The sequence below is a fragment of the Ascaphus truei genome, chromosome 3 (genome assembly GCF_040206685.1).
Source record: "Ascaphus truei isolate aAscTru1 chromosome 3, aAscTru1.hap1, whole genome shotgun sequence".
In the NCBI taxonomy this organism is placed as follows: domain Eukaryota; kingdom Metazoa; phylum Chordata; class Amphibia; order Anura; family Ascaphidae; genus Ascaphus; species Ascaphus truei.
In genome coordinates this window covers 102,408,779-102,422,639 of record NC_134485.1, presented here as the reverse complement: position 1 = coordinate 102,422,639, position 13,861 = coordinate 102,408,779, and the positions used below count along the sequence as shown (strand labels likewise).

The 13,861-nt window shown below is 44.8% G+C and overlaps 2 protein-coding genes across 6 annotated transcripts in view; one reads left to right on the top strand and one right to left on the bottom strand.

Moving 5' to 3' along the window:
* Positions 1–5,590, bottom strand: part of LOC142491685 (uncharacterized) — a 143,641-nt gene extending 138,051 nt beyond the window's left edge. Inside the window, exon 1 of one of the 3 annotated variants that reach the window (XM_075594608.1) lies at positions 5,424–5,590. The gene's annotated coding sequence lies outside the window, so the exon portion shown is untranslated. The remainder of the gene's footprint in view (positions 1–5,423) is intronic. The other 2 variants (XM_075594609.1, XM_075594606.1) reach the window with 2 other exon arrangements.
* The window catches only part of LOC142491684 (acetylserotonin O-methyltransferase-like), a 74,182-nt gene that overhangs the window by 41,830 nt on the left and 18,491 nt on the right, over positions 1–13,861 (top strand). The gene's annotated exons all lie outside the window — the stretch shown is intronic.

Sequence of the window (13,861 nt, the reverse complement as noted above, 5' to 3'; positions counted from 1 at the left end):
AGGAGGTATTTTTTTGTAAGTCTAAGCAGGAATTACTTGGAAATCCAGCTGTGATATAGGTGAATGAGCTTCGGTATTTTTATGACCAAGCCTGAACGGGTTGTAATTATTTTTATGATGGAGCCTCAAAAGGCTCCCACAGATTTAGAGTCCCCCTGTCTAAAAGAGTGTCAATTATGACGATACCCAGAGGCCCATAATGTATACAATACTGGCATACTGATGCACAGCAGATGTCAGGCTAGTGACACCTCTAAGTCAGAGACCAGACACAGTGGCCCCAAGAAATGGGTGTAGCCCAGGTATGCTAAGTGGCATGGGCGTCAACCTGACCCATGCGCCCTGCCCACCGGACAGCCCTTTTGACCGTCTTATGAACTGTGGGTCACTTGGCTATTCGTGGTTTTTTTTGTTCCCACGAGGGGATTGGATCCACATGTTAAAGATAGCTTTGGCCAGTCTATAACTGTGGCTTCCCAGGTATTTCCCAGTGTGATTTCTGAATTTTAATCCATGATGTAAAGATGCAAGACTTTGCTCCAGTACAGCAGCAACCAGTCCAGGAGTGAATGCGTTAACAACCACATAACCACAGGACCAAGTGTAGACGGACGTTCACAGAGGTACACAATTGGAGTCGTTATAATGTGAAATTATAATAGGCTTTATTGTGCCTTTTCCTTTTCATCAGGAAATTATCCAAACAGAGGGGGGAACAAAGCTTCCATTCACTTGGGAGTATTTCTAGTGAAATCCTTGCAATTAGTTCACATCTCCATTAGTTAAGCAATTCTCCCAACCCCAAACACATAGCATGCAATAAGCAGATATAAGCAGTCTTTTAAGAATGAAAGTCTTATCTGTTCCTGGTGGTTTGGAGGGAAAATCTTCACTGTCCCTGCTTCAGCTCCCTTGTCTCCAGGGTTGGTCAGCATACAGGTTTAGAAGTTTTCCCTGTGTCTTGAAAGCAGCTCTGCTATCTTTTGGCAGAGCTCAAGACAAGTGTGTCTCCAAGTTCAGCTCAGGTGTCAGCTAAAGAGTTCTCACTTCCTGTTTCAAAAGACAGGCTTTCTAAGCCATTTAATCAGGCAGGTGGTGTTTTGTTAATTGACTACCAGCAGTTAACCACCACACTGCTGGATTAGAGGAACATTACCTGAACAGGGATAAGTCTCCTGTTACACCAAGGCTGCATTTCTTCCACTGGCAAACAAAGGACAATTTCTTTCATTCCAAGAACAATTTATTTCGTTTCCTGATCCCAGTGAGTGTGGTTTTAAGTGTATTCTGCAGATGTTGTGTGTTTGTCTATTAAGGAAATAAATCACAATTTATTTTGCAACTTGTTCTGTTCAATCAAGTACCCAGAAATATAAATGTGTTGATAAAAGTTGATGTCATCGTGACACCTCCACAGCAAAGCATATAGCAAATGGAAATATTCCTGTATGTTCATTTGCATGTCTTAGACAGGTCTGCAACCCCGCCTTTCACCATGGCCATTTGCATGTCATTTCCCAGAATCCTTTGCTGCAGTGGAAGTGCTGTGTGCTGGGTGATAATGGTGAAAGGCGGGGTTGCAGACCTGTCTAAGACATATATATATCTTGGCATCTTGGTCAATCAGTTTCAGGATTGCAGCAATTTGGGTGTATGCTATCACGGGCGCTGTCCATAATGTTTTGTTCTCAATATAAATATATATATATATATATATATATATATATATGTGTGTGTGTGTGTATATATATATATATATATATATATATATATATATATATATATATATATATATATATATATATATATATATATATCATTAAAAAGTATCTTGACTCTATTCCTAAAGATTTCCTCTATTTGGGAATTGAACAAGTGCAACATCATTGGAGAGGTGGTGATAGGTTATTGCAACTATCCTTTTGGATCCATACACTTAGAACTCTTCATCCCAAAGGATTAAATGTATTTTTTTATTTTAATGCCTTTTTGGTATGATTGGTGTCATGTTTAAATCTCTCAGTCTTTGATGTATTGTATTCAACTTTTTTATATGTATATATTGTATAGATTTACTATATTATATTTCTTCTACTGTGTACATATTTTTATAGTTTTTGTTTTTGGAATATAACTATTTTAATCTGCCGTGCTGCTTACCACTATTAATATCTATTTTTTATATTTTTTATAATGTATTTATATTTTTTATATATTATTGTTGCTAATAAGAATTTCTCTCTTTTAGAATTTGTCAATCGTCTACATTTGTCTTATTGTATATTAGATTATATATGCATTCCCCCTATTTATTGTGCTAGCTTTTATGCCTTTTTAAAGCTTTTTTTGTGTTTTTATCATTTTTAGATATTGCTTGTATTATATTTTGGTAGTTGGTCTGGATATAAACAACAAAACAGGTAGCGCTAACCGCAATGTGTATGGTGTGGTAACTATTACCTTATATATTAAATAAAACTATACATAAGGGGCTGCCTAGGACACAAAGCCTGACCCCCTGGTCAGGAAAACAGTATGGACAGGGAATAGTTCCGTGGGCGCCTATAAAATTTTTCCACTATAAAGGATATACGAAAACCAAGCCTGTTGGTTGTGAAGATTGTTGATCCTCACGGTGGGCTTGAAAACAAAGAGAAAGCACAACACATAGCGTAATACTGTTGAAACATTAAACAAACAACATATAAGACAACATATAACAGCTGAATACTGAAATGGTATTTTTAGGACAATAAAATCATTTAATAACAATTAATATTTAATATAATGCACAATTTGCATGGACATATAGATTTAAGCAATTAAAAATCTGAATAGGTGGTTCAACTGCTCCGTAGCACCAATGTTGATGATAGCAATGCCTACTCACCAGATGGAATAGGTTTGCAGGCAGTGGATATTTTAGAGAGTATCCCCTCTCATCTGTGTGCTGCTCTCTGCTTAGCTGGCGTCTCTGTCGGCTCGTGGGTGCAGCTCATCAGCGGGGACTCCTGCAGCTCCAGGAAGCACGTCTGAGCAGATGGAACTCAGCTGCAGCTGATTCAGCACGATGTCAGCCACGGACCACCGTGAGCTCGTCTATCTGCTGCTCACTGCTAGCTGGCGTCTCTATCCGCTCGTGGACGCAACTTGTCAGCAGGTACTCGTTGATTCACCGATGTACGGGGGGTACTACACCAATGTGTGGGGGGCTTGAACCTCCACCCTACGCGTTTCAAGAGCGATCTGCTCTCTTCCTCAGGGGTATATGAATAAAATAGTCCAAAATGTCCTTTAAATACTGACTTCACCATTTGGGTAAATAGTTCCACCTGTAGCTAATTGCACATGTGCTGTGCTTGTGATAAAGTTGCTCTTAGTGTGTTTGCAATCAGACACTGCACAGTGAGAATGTCTGGATATGTATTATATCCAGTGTGTGTAGTTTGTCTTTTAATTTTTTTTAATGCATGCAGCTGTTATTTGTTAATTATTCTGCATACTGTATGAATTGTCCCCTTCAGGCTGCCGTATATATATATTTTTGATAGATTATAGCAGGAACGCATGACGGCGCATGCGCGGTGACGTCAGTGATCCGCATGTGTGTCGTGAGGTTTGGCGGGGCTGTGAGGTCACAAGGCCCCCCGGAATGGCTGTGTGTTGAGGCAGGGGAGGGACTTGTTCCCTCAGAGCTTGTGACACACAAGATGGCGCATATGTGGTGACGTCACTGACCCACATGCGTATAGTGATGTGGGGAGACGTGGTGACGTCACTGCGTGTCACAGAATGGCGCGAAAATGAAATTATAAGAGGGAAGAGAGGAACAAATATCAATGCCCCTTGAAGAAGTTCACGAGAACGAAATGCGTCGGGCGGTTTTACGGACATAGGTGGTGTTCTGGACCTTGGTCTTGTGAGTGATTGCCCATTCTCGATTGAGTCCTTGGACCCAGGTAGTAGCAGTGGACGGTCGCCACGTGGTTTCTCCTACGGAACAGGGATTGTTGGACTTTCGCCCATTATATGACCCAGGGTGGTCCAAATTCCCAAAGTCTACCTATGTTTGTAAGTGCTACTATTTTTTTTTAATAATTTCTGTTTATAAAGCAACCTGCACTATTTTTTTTGTGTCCTCTCTTCCATATCTGGGATATCTCCTCCTGGGATCTGCTATCTGAGTTGGTTACTCTAACAACTACAAGGCTCTAACTGCTCATATAAAATGTGAGTAGGACCACATCTGCATATTGGCTAGGAAAGATTTCCTCATTCTTATATTCTGTTGCACTATTGTGTTTTGTTTGTCTTTTCAATATATACCTGGATGAGAGTGCACACCCGATAAGCTTGTTGTCTACAAGCTAACTATTGCTCAGAGCTTATGAGAAGGATCAGGGGGGACAAGTTTGAAGTGAGACACATGTATCGAAGAGAATCTCATGCGGTGTTAAGTTACGTTTCCTAGCCGAAGTACTTCTCATACTCACAAGGGCTAAGGGTAAAGCGTCTGGTCATTTCAAACTTGTTTGAGCTCATTTTTTTGCTATCTTAAGCTTAAGAATCCTATTGGCCTTTTCTACGGCACCTGCTGACTGAAGGTGATATGCGCAATGAAGATGGTAGGTACAGTAATGCCCAGAGCCTTGGACACATCCTGGACATTTTTACCTGTGAAGTGAGTTCTTCAATCACTGTTTATCAAGAGGAGCAACCCAAATCATAGGAAAAAGTCCTGCAGCAGTTTCTTTGCAACTAAACAAATATACTAGACAGCACTCGTGATGAAAAAGTGAATCTAATCAGGTGGTGCTCAAGGGAACAGAGATGACTCTAATTCCTCCCAATCATACACAAAAAACAAACTGTTCCCGGTACACACAGTAATACAGCATAAACAAATGGATCAGCCAAAAGAATGTAATGGTATATACTGTATAAAAATGCACAACAAAAGCTAAATGATGGCTGCTGATGTCTATAGGCAAAAGATGCACAGCAAAAGCAAATGAAATCTGAATAAACAAAATCAGGGATAGAAACAGGGAAAGGACGGAGGGATGGGAAGAGGGAAAGGGGGAGGTGAGGAAAGAAAGTCCAGGGCATGGTGGGCAACGAACGTTTTGGGATATGAAACTCCTTCTTCAGGCCCGTTCCCAGGGAGACTGTAGTTCCCTGGCTCTTCCCTATACCCTGTGACTCAAATCCCAGAGGCAAGGAATGTCAGACTAGTGAATAGTGAGGTCAGAGCACAGGGCAACAGCTTTAGGCATAAACGGATGTTAAAGTGGTAATAGCTGGCAAAGAGGGGCTCTCAAGGAATGTAATATCCTGAACATAGACCTGCAAATCAGAGTAAAAAGCTGACATCCAAAATAAATACAACAAAGCATACACACATGATCAAATTCGCAACAGACCTGCAATAAAAAAGTGTACAGTAAGTACATACTGTACAGTTATGTAGAAAAAATTCTACCAGAACGGTTGAAGTCCAGAGGGATAAAGCACGGTCCAAGTCTGTACAGACAGCCCAGCAGAGGTTGCAGTGAGATGTGTGCGTCTGTTTAAACATCCCCATCTGATGACGTCACCGCTCCGTGTGCAGATGTCTGAAGGGGAGAAATGCCGGTCCGCACATGCGCAGTAGAAAATGGCTGTAACGCCACAATCCTGGAAGCCACCATAGTCAGACTCCATGGATGCTGGTGTGCACAGGCGCACGGGAACCTGCAGTGAGATCCTGTAAGCCCGTTGTCCAGATCAGAGGGATGCAGGAAACAGCAGCTGTCATCTCCAAACATAGTGCAGCGCGAACCAGCAGAAGCTCAGGATATAGTGTAGAGAGGGACACAAACACAGAGGTTATACATATATCAAACGAAGCTGTAGACAACAACCACTGTACCAAGATTGCACACACCACTACACTGGAGGGCATACAAATCATCTATAATAAAGTGACCACAATAAAAAGGGTTAATGTCTCTTTTATTGCCAAAATCAATCAGAAAATGTGGGGAAAAGGAGCTATGATGGGGCAGAGATGATAGAAACTACTGTGACAAAGACAGATCACAGCCAATGGTGGCAGGCGCAGGGGAAGGACACATACTTCAGCGGGGGATACCAACGCCACAGTGGATAAGGTGATCTGTAAATCAAAGGGAAGGTATGAGTTGCAACATCTGGATAACGGCAAGCGCATATACACCTACATAACTGATGTGGTGACAGACCCCCAATATAGGGCAGGAAACAAAACTCCAATGAAGCAGTTTAAGTCTTGGTCCTTATTGATGCCCTCTGGGGTCATAGTGCCTAAACACCGAATCCCCTGCGTCTCTTTGCGCAGCAATTGCACCTTAATGTTGCCACTACGCCTACTCCTGATGTGGCCATCTATCACCTGGAAACGGAGCTGACTTGAGTTGTGTCCCGCCAGCGTAAAGTGATGTGCCACAGGATCGCTGACTTGTGCTGTCGGATCCTGTCCTTGACACATTGCGTAGTTTCCCCCACATAACCCATCCAGCATGGGCATTTAATGAGGTAAACGACATTTCTGGTTTGATATGGGTAGAAACCCTTCACAGAAAACCTACTATAGTACAGGCCTGTTTAAGGGCATACAACTCCACAATTTGTGTGGAGCAAACTAGTGGAAATGGAAAGGCTTCTATAATCTCATAAACAGTTACTACTGCATAACTTGCACATAGATTACCTGTTTGATCTCTGTAACAGGATAAATCTACAAAAAGTTCCCATTCTGCATTATCAAGGGGAGTGTTCTGTAACCCTTGTCTGATAAATGTTTCTTGCTGTATTTCCTGAGTGCATTCATAAGGATCCCAGAGGATGGGGATCCTTATGAATGCACTCAGGAAATACAGCAAGGCATTAGAGAGGCAGGGGTAAGCACTTATCTGATGGTATTCTTTCCTGGAGAAATAGCTGGCTTTTCCCGCTGGCTGCATCTTTGGTGATTCTAAGAACTTGTCCTCAGCTAAGCTAGGCTTCTCTGCCAACTCGGTGCCGAGTGCTTTGCTATTCGGAGCAAAGCACTTTTGAAAAGCCACCAGCGCTTCACCGGACCAAGTCCTAAGATCGTCTGGTTCCCTGATCGGGCAGTCCCCTTAAATAGACCTCGCTGTCCTATGTTTAACATGGAAGAGGGACTTGCAATCCAATCAGAGAATGGATCCTAACTTTGACAGCCAATAACAAGCGGGAGGATCATCTTGCTGCACGTGTCAGAGTAGGGGCTGTGTCTAGGGGCCCAGGAAGCCGGTAAGCGGGAAATTTGAATGGCCAATTGGAAACATCCCTACGTGCAACGGCTTCCCCTTAGCCCCATACCTCCTGCTGAGTAGGCTTCACCAAGTCTGGGAGAACAAGAGTCTCCCCCGCAAGGAGTCTTTGTCTCTTAGACCTGGTACTCCATCCTTCCCCGCTCACCAAACGACACCTCTCAACTTCCATCCACCGCTTTGATCCAACATCTCTATTCAGACATCTGGCTTATTGAATTACCAGGCCTGTGTGTATAGTGATGAATCCACATTTTAAACAACTTTTTTCTTCTAACTCTGGGCTCAGGGATATGATGATAAAACTTAGCTTGGCCGGATGAGGTACACAATATTTCATAGGGAAAAAATACAACGGTTATACATGAAAATGGGTACCTGCAGACTAGACGCGAACTGCGGGTAAAATGGGGAGCAACTGGCGCCTTTGTCCCACAACTTTTTTACATGTTTTTATCACATTTTCACCCAAATACTCACTATGAAAGTCCTGCTCCCGAATTCCCAGGTTTATAGTAGCACAAATAGGATTATAACAGACTCACTCAGTGTCCCCGGCTAATAGGGTTGTAATGGGTGCTCATCACAAACAGGATGGGACCACGATGCTGAGGTGTGGATGTTGGTAACCACCAACCTACAACTGGGCAAACATGTCCAGAGTGCAGAGTGAAGGTTGTGTAGCCGGGTCAGGGAAGGAGAAGTCAGAATGGTCGTGATACTTGCCATGGTCTAGGGTTGGAGAAATCGGATAGTCATAGTGCATAGCCAGGGTCCTGGAGTAGAGAAGGTAGAAGTCCAAATGCAAGCCAAAGTCAGGGGTCAGAGAGTGTGGAGAGCCAGGTATAAGCCGAAGCCAAACAGGAACAAGAGAAACAAGACAAGTTCAGGCAAGGTAACAGCAAGGCAGCAGGGTGCGTTGGGGCAGGCACTTCGTCACATAAATAAAGGTTTATGCTCAGCCACATTGAAGGAGATTTGGTGAGTATAAATAGGGCAGGTAGCCAATAGCAGGTTAGTACAAGGCTGCAGGGTAATGAATGAGAAACAAATTAATATCCAAAGAAATGTACCGCACCACCAAAGTGCGGCATGCATGAAACATGTAGGAGGTTTTGACACGTTCGTTTTTTATGGACGAAAAAAGATTGATTTTTTAAATCTACTTTTTGACCCACTCTCTTTGGCGGTGCGCTACATTTCTGTGGATATTGATCTGGACTTTCTACTAGTGGCAGCACGGCTCAGTACACGCACAGGTTGGGGGCACTCCAGAGATGTGAGTATAAATCTTCATTCAACATTGTCATATCTGTGTGGTTCAATAGAGATCTGGGGATCATCCCAATGAGGTGTGGAGTAGCGGGATATATCTACTTGCTCTGCCCATTCAGGGATTATTGGTCCCCTTGATGATTCCATACCACTTGAATATTTGTGTAAGACATACAAACCCCCTGAACCAGTGCTGTGGATTTATGTGGATGACCATTATCAGATTTATTACATGGATACGGCACTAGAGCGCTTATACCATACACAAATTTCATATAATGAATGAGATCCACCTCCTTAGATGTACAGTATTCAGTCCACCGATTGGCAGGGGCGGGAAGAAAAGCAGGTGTAGAATAATTGTTGAGAGCAAGTGTGGTGCTTGCGTGTAAGAGACAGAGACAGAGAGACAGAGAAAGAGAGAGAGACAGAGAGACAGAGAGACAGAGAGAAACAGAGAGAGACAGAGAGAGACAGAGAGAGAGAGAGACCGACCAACCAACTGGCAAAATGTGAGAAACTGCTAAATTAGAATTATCCCTGGGAGCATCAAGATATACTCCATCTACAACTTAACTTACACAGCAAATCCTTACCGAGTAGATTAATGGAAGTAGAGGGAGAAAGAAGGATAGAATGTTCAACAGACAGAAGCCCAATTGCAAAGGGTTATGGACAGAAGAGAGAGTGTATCACGATATGCCCCTCAACTCCTTGTACCATTATCTCTACTCCTGGGGGCAGACTGAAACTCTTAAATCTTAATGTGGATCATGAAGCTCCCGTGTCAACAAGACAATCTGTTTCTTGTCCATTGATAGTCATATGAACAAAAGGGCCTTAAGGATAAAGGGGAATAAGAGGTTCTTATGCTGTCCTATTCTTGGGGTACATTCCCTGGGGGGCTATCATATCTGCATCTGATTATTTTCCAGGCTTCATAGTAGCACACACATGAACAGAAATGCAACACCCTCTTACATTTCTACACCTACACACACCATTTTATACGCTCCCATCCACACACACATTTTGTAAAGTTCTGTATACTCTGTGGGCGCTTTATTAATTAAGATTTACACACGTACACACACATGCATACACACGCATAAACATGCATATACACACGCACATACACACATCCACGTACACACATTCACATACAGACACACACACACACACACACACTCTCTCTCTCTACACACAGGGGGGGGGGGGAATACTGTAGAGGAAAGGCCGCGACCAGCACAACCACCAAGCTTCCCCCCTGCGCCCATCTCCCGCTCCATGGACACGGGGGAAGCGGGGACCTGGGGGGACATCCCCGCTCCCATCTCCCGCCCCGCGGTCTGACACGGGGACAGGGGGGGGACATCCCCGCTTCCATCTCCCGCCCCGTGGTTTGACACGGGGACAGGGGGGGACATCCCCGCTCCCATCTCCCGCCCCGCAGGCTGACATGGGGACCGGGGGGAAGCGGGGACCTGAGGGGACATCCCCGCTCCCATCTCTCACCCCGCGGGCTGACACGGGACCGGGGGGAAGCGGGGACCTGAGGGGACATCCCCGCTCCCATCTCTCACCCTGCGGGCTGACATAGGTACCGGGGGGAAGCAGGGACCTAAGGGGACATCCACGCTCCCATCTCCTGCCCCGCGGGCTGACACGGGGACCGGGGGGAAGCGGGGACCTGAGGGAACACAGCACTGGGACGGCTTCCCCTGGTACCTGGTCCAGTCCCCGTTGCCGCTGACTCCACCTCATGTCCTCCGCCTCATGTTGGCAGCAGGAGCACTCTCTCCTCAGGCCCCGCAACACTCCTGGTGGCTCCTGCCTGACAGTGACCCGCCCCTCCAATGCCCCTGTAGGATGAGGCTAAGGGGGGAGGAGGGAGGGGGCTGACACTGCTCATGTAGCGCGCTGCTTTAGCCGCGTGGCCATTTTAAGTGCAGTTGGAGGTGGAGAATGCCAAAATGCTGCTCCTCTGAAACAACTCGCCATGGGGTAAAATGCAGTCACCCCAGGCGTCCAGGGGACCGTATTTGTCAAAGACTGTGTGTATATATATATATATATATATATATATATATATATATATATATGATAAACAATGGAGGAAAGAACCCCAGTAGAGCACTCATACACTGTGTTGAGATGATGGTGTAAATTTAAAACTAAACTTTATTAGAAACATAATAAACAATGGGGATTAAAAAAGGATTAAACTCTGTATCACTACGCTTAATTACCTAAGGGATATGATAGTCCCCAGGTAGGTTGTCGTTATTGAAGTGTTGCTTGAGTACACTAGCCCCCAGCCACCTTAATTAGGGAAGCCTGAGGGAAAGCTAGATTGAGGGATTATAAGTACTATTCTTATATAGAATGCCAATTATATACTTGTAGTGCATTGGTGCAATAGTATTGAAATGACACTGCTAATGGTGGGTTGATTGCACAGCCTGTAGTTAGCAATAGAGTGCCATTTAAATCTTGATAAGATAATGCACCTATGTTGCCTTAGGGTTAAATTAACAGTGTAAATTACTGCCCCAAGGATACACAACAGCTATAGCTCTAAGTCATATTGTTAAGACCTCTAGCTCTAGCTGATATTGCACAGTGTAGTTATAATAAAGTGTGCTGCACTTCTAAAACCTGTTGCTAACTGCAGTAGGTGATAGATTAAATAGAGCACCATATAGACAAATGGTGGCAGTTGCTATATCATCTGCCCCAGACCTGAAGGGTGTGCTATTTAACCATATAAGATTGTGAACTGACTTAATCAGTATACTGATTGCTATACTGTACCTGGAAATACCTGTATGGGAGTTACTGTGCAGAGTAATTGGTGTATAAGTGTAAAAACAATTCAGCTCAGCAAGTGTAGAACATGAACAGTACCTTAACAGCCCTGATTAGAGCTACTCTGCTGTAACAGTGAATGGTAGTGAGTAACAGCACAGGTAAGTATACTCTACAGCTGCTGTATAGCTTGTCAGTATAGATATATATAATCCCTAGAAAAGGAGGCTCCCTTAGACCATCGGGTAATACAGGAGTGTAAAATGTGCAAGAGCTGAGTCTGAGCTGAGTCTCAGCGCTGCCTGCTTTGTTATTAAGCATAAATAGCAGCATCTGTATCAGAGGGCTCAGTGCCTGCACCTAACTGAGGAGTTCTGCCGACGTGCACGTTTTGCTAGTAGTGCTTAATCATGGCCAGTGTGGAGGGGAGATCCGATGAGAGTTTGGGAGTATTTATAGCGCTGGTGGTTATGACCTAGAGTAACCCTTCAGCCTGCACATGTGCCCCTAGTGGTTGTCAGTGCAGGAGCTTGTAATGCTCTAAAGCCTGTCTGTGTGCTTTGACAATAGGTGCTGGGTTGTATCTAATAAGTACTGTGGTTACAATGTTAACCATATACATTGTTGCTTGTGGATCTCAACTGTTACCACTGATAATTTCAAATGAATAATAACAATACTGTATCAGGTTTGTGTGTCATTATTGTGATGTTGTTAGCCTAAACTTGAATTGCAATTTATATTTACTGGCAAGTGTACTGTAGGAGGTGAGACACTCGTAAATGCCAAACCATATCATGATGACAATTATAGGATGGTTATAGTTATAAGAAAGGACTGAACATGAAACCTCTGCTGTGTGTATTATATAGTATATGCAAGTGATCCAATGCTAGGTAAAATCCATCTCTAAATCCTCTGCTGTGTGTATTATATAGTATATGCAAGTGATCCAATGCTAGGTAAAATCCATATTTGAATGCTGTTTTCTGTCTACCCCTAATCAAATTAAGTGTTGCCACCTAGGCAGGGAACACCCTGTGTAGAAAACCATTTCTTTGAATGTGCCTCAGATGTGCTAATTAAGCAGACAGAACAACATTGTCAAGTGACTTTTTAGGCCTATATAAACCCAGTCAGAAAAGCTAGTCTGCTTGCAGCCCATATCCAAGTAGCCCATTATAAGTGGCATGACTATTGAACAACTGAAGTTTAAAAGGAAGGTCAAAAGAAGTGAGAAAGAAGTGGACACCCCATCTGGCCCTGATTCCTGCATTTGAACTACGCTGGAAAGGAGGATATCATCAATACCAGACTGCATCATTAGTGCTGTGATGCTGCGTTTACCATTTATATTTGCTGTGACTTCACTTCTTCTCAAATTATGCACTTCTTTTTACCAGCCTCAGTATGTCTCAAACTCTATTCATATATCTCCATCTCTCCTTTCTTCATCACTTCTCAGTTCACATGAACTCCTTTCTTACAGTACCGACACACTTTATTCGAGTGTGGCCGGTACCGCAAGCCGGGAGATTTCCCGGCTTGCTAGTGGCCGCCCCTCGGCGTGCCGCGTGTCATAGACGCGCGGTCACGCGTCTTCGGGAGCGTGCGCCCCCTGCACGCGCGTCCAGGGGCTCCCCGAGGGAGCCCTGGTGTCCCGTGATCGCGGGACAGCGGCAGGGGGTTCCGGGGGACCCGGCGGACCCGGCAGCGGTAGGGAGAGCGCCCCGATCGGAGGGCGCTCTTCCGCTGCTTCGGCGCGCGCCCGTCACTCTCGGGCGCGCGCCAGGCTACTGCTGCGGCCAAGAACGGGCAAATGCTCGAATAAACTTGGCCGCAGCAGTACCTGCGTCCTCTGACACCACACAGCTATATCCCCTGCACTAAAAAACACCCCTACAAATCCTCCTCACACATCCTCTTTCTATCCATGCTTCTCCTCCTTGCTTCTGGGGATATCTCTCCCAATCCTGGTCCCTGTCTTATTTCAACTTGCTCTCGTCCTCGTCTCCCACATGCAACTTCTACTCCTTCTGGTGTCAACCCCTCCAACCTCATACCCATCCCCTGCCACCCTCCCCCCTCTCTCCCTTTCTCCTGTGCCCTTTGGAATGCTCGCTCCCTCTCTAACAAGTTCCTCTCTGTACATGACTTCTTTCTCTCTCACTCCCTGCTTCTCTTTGCTATAACTGAGACCTGGCTCACTCAGTCTGACTCTGCTCTGGAAGCTTCCCTCTCCTATGGTGGCCTTTCCTTCTCCCACACTCCGCGCCCTGATGGCAGGGGTGGAGGTGTGGGGCTCCTGCTCTCCTCTGTCTGCCGTTACCGAACCCTTCCTATTCCCCCCTCTCTTGCTTTTCCCTCCTTTGATGCTCACACTGTCCAGATCTTCTCTCCTCTCCCTGTTCATGTGGCGGTATTCTATCGCCCACCTACCTCTACTCATCCCCCTTCTGCCT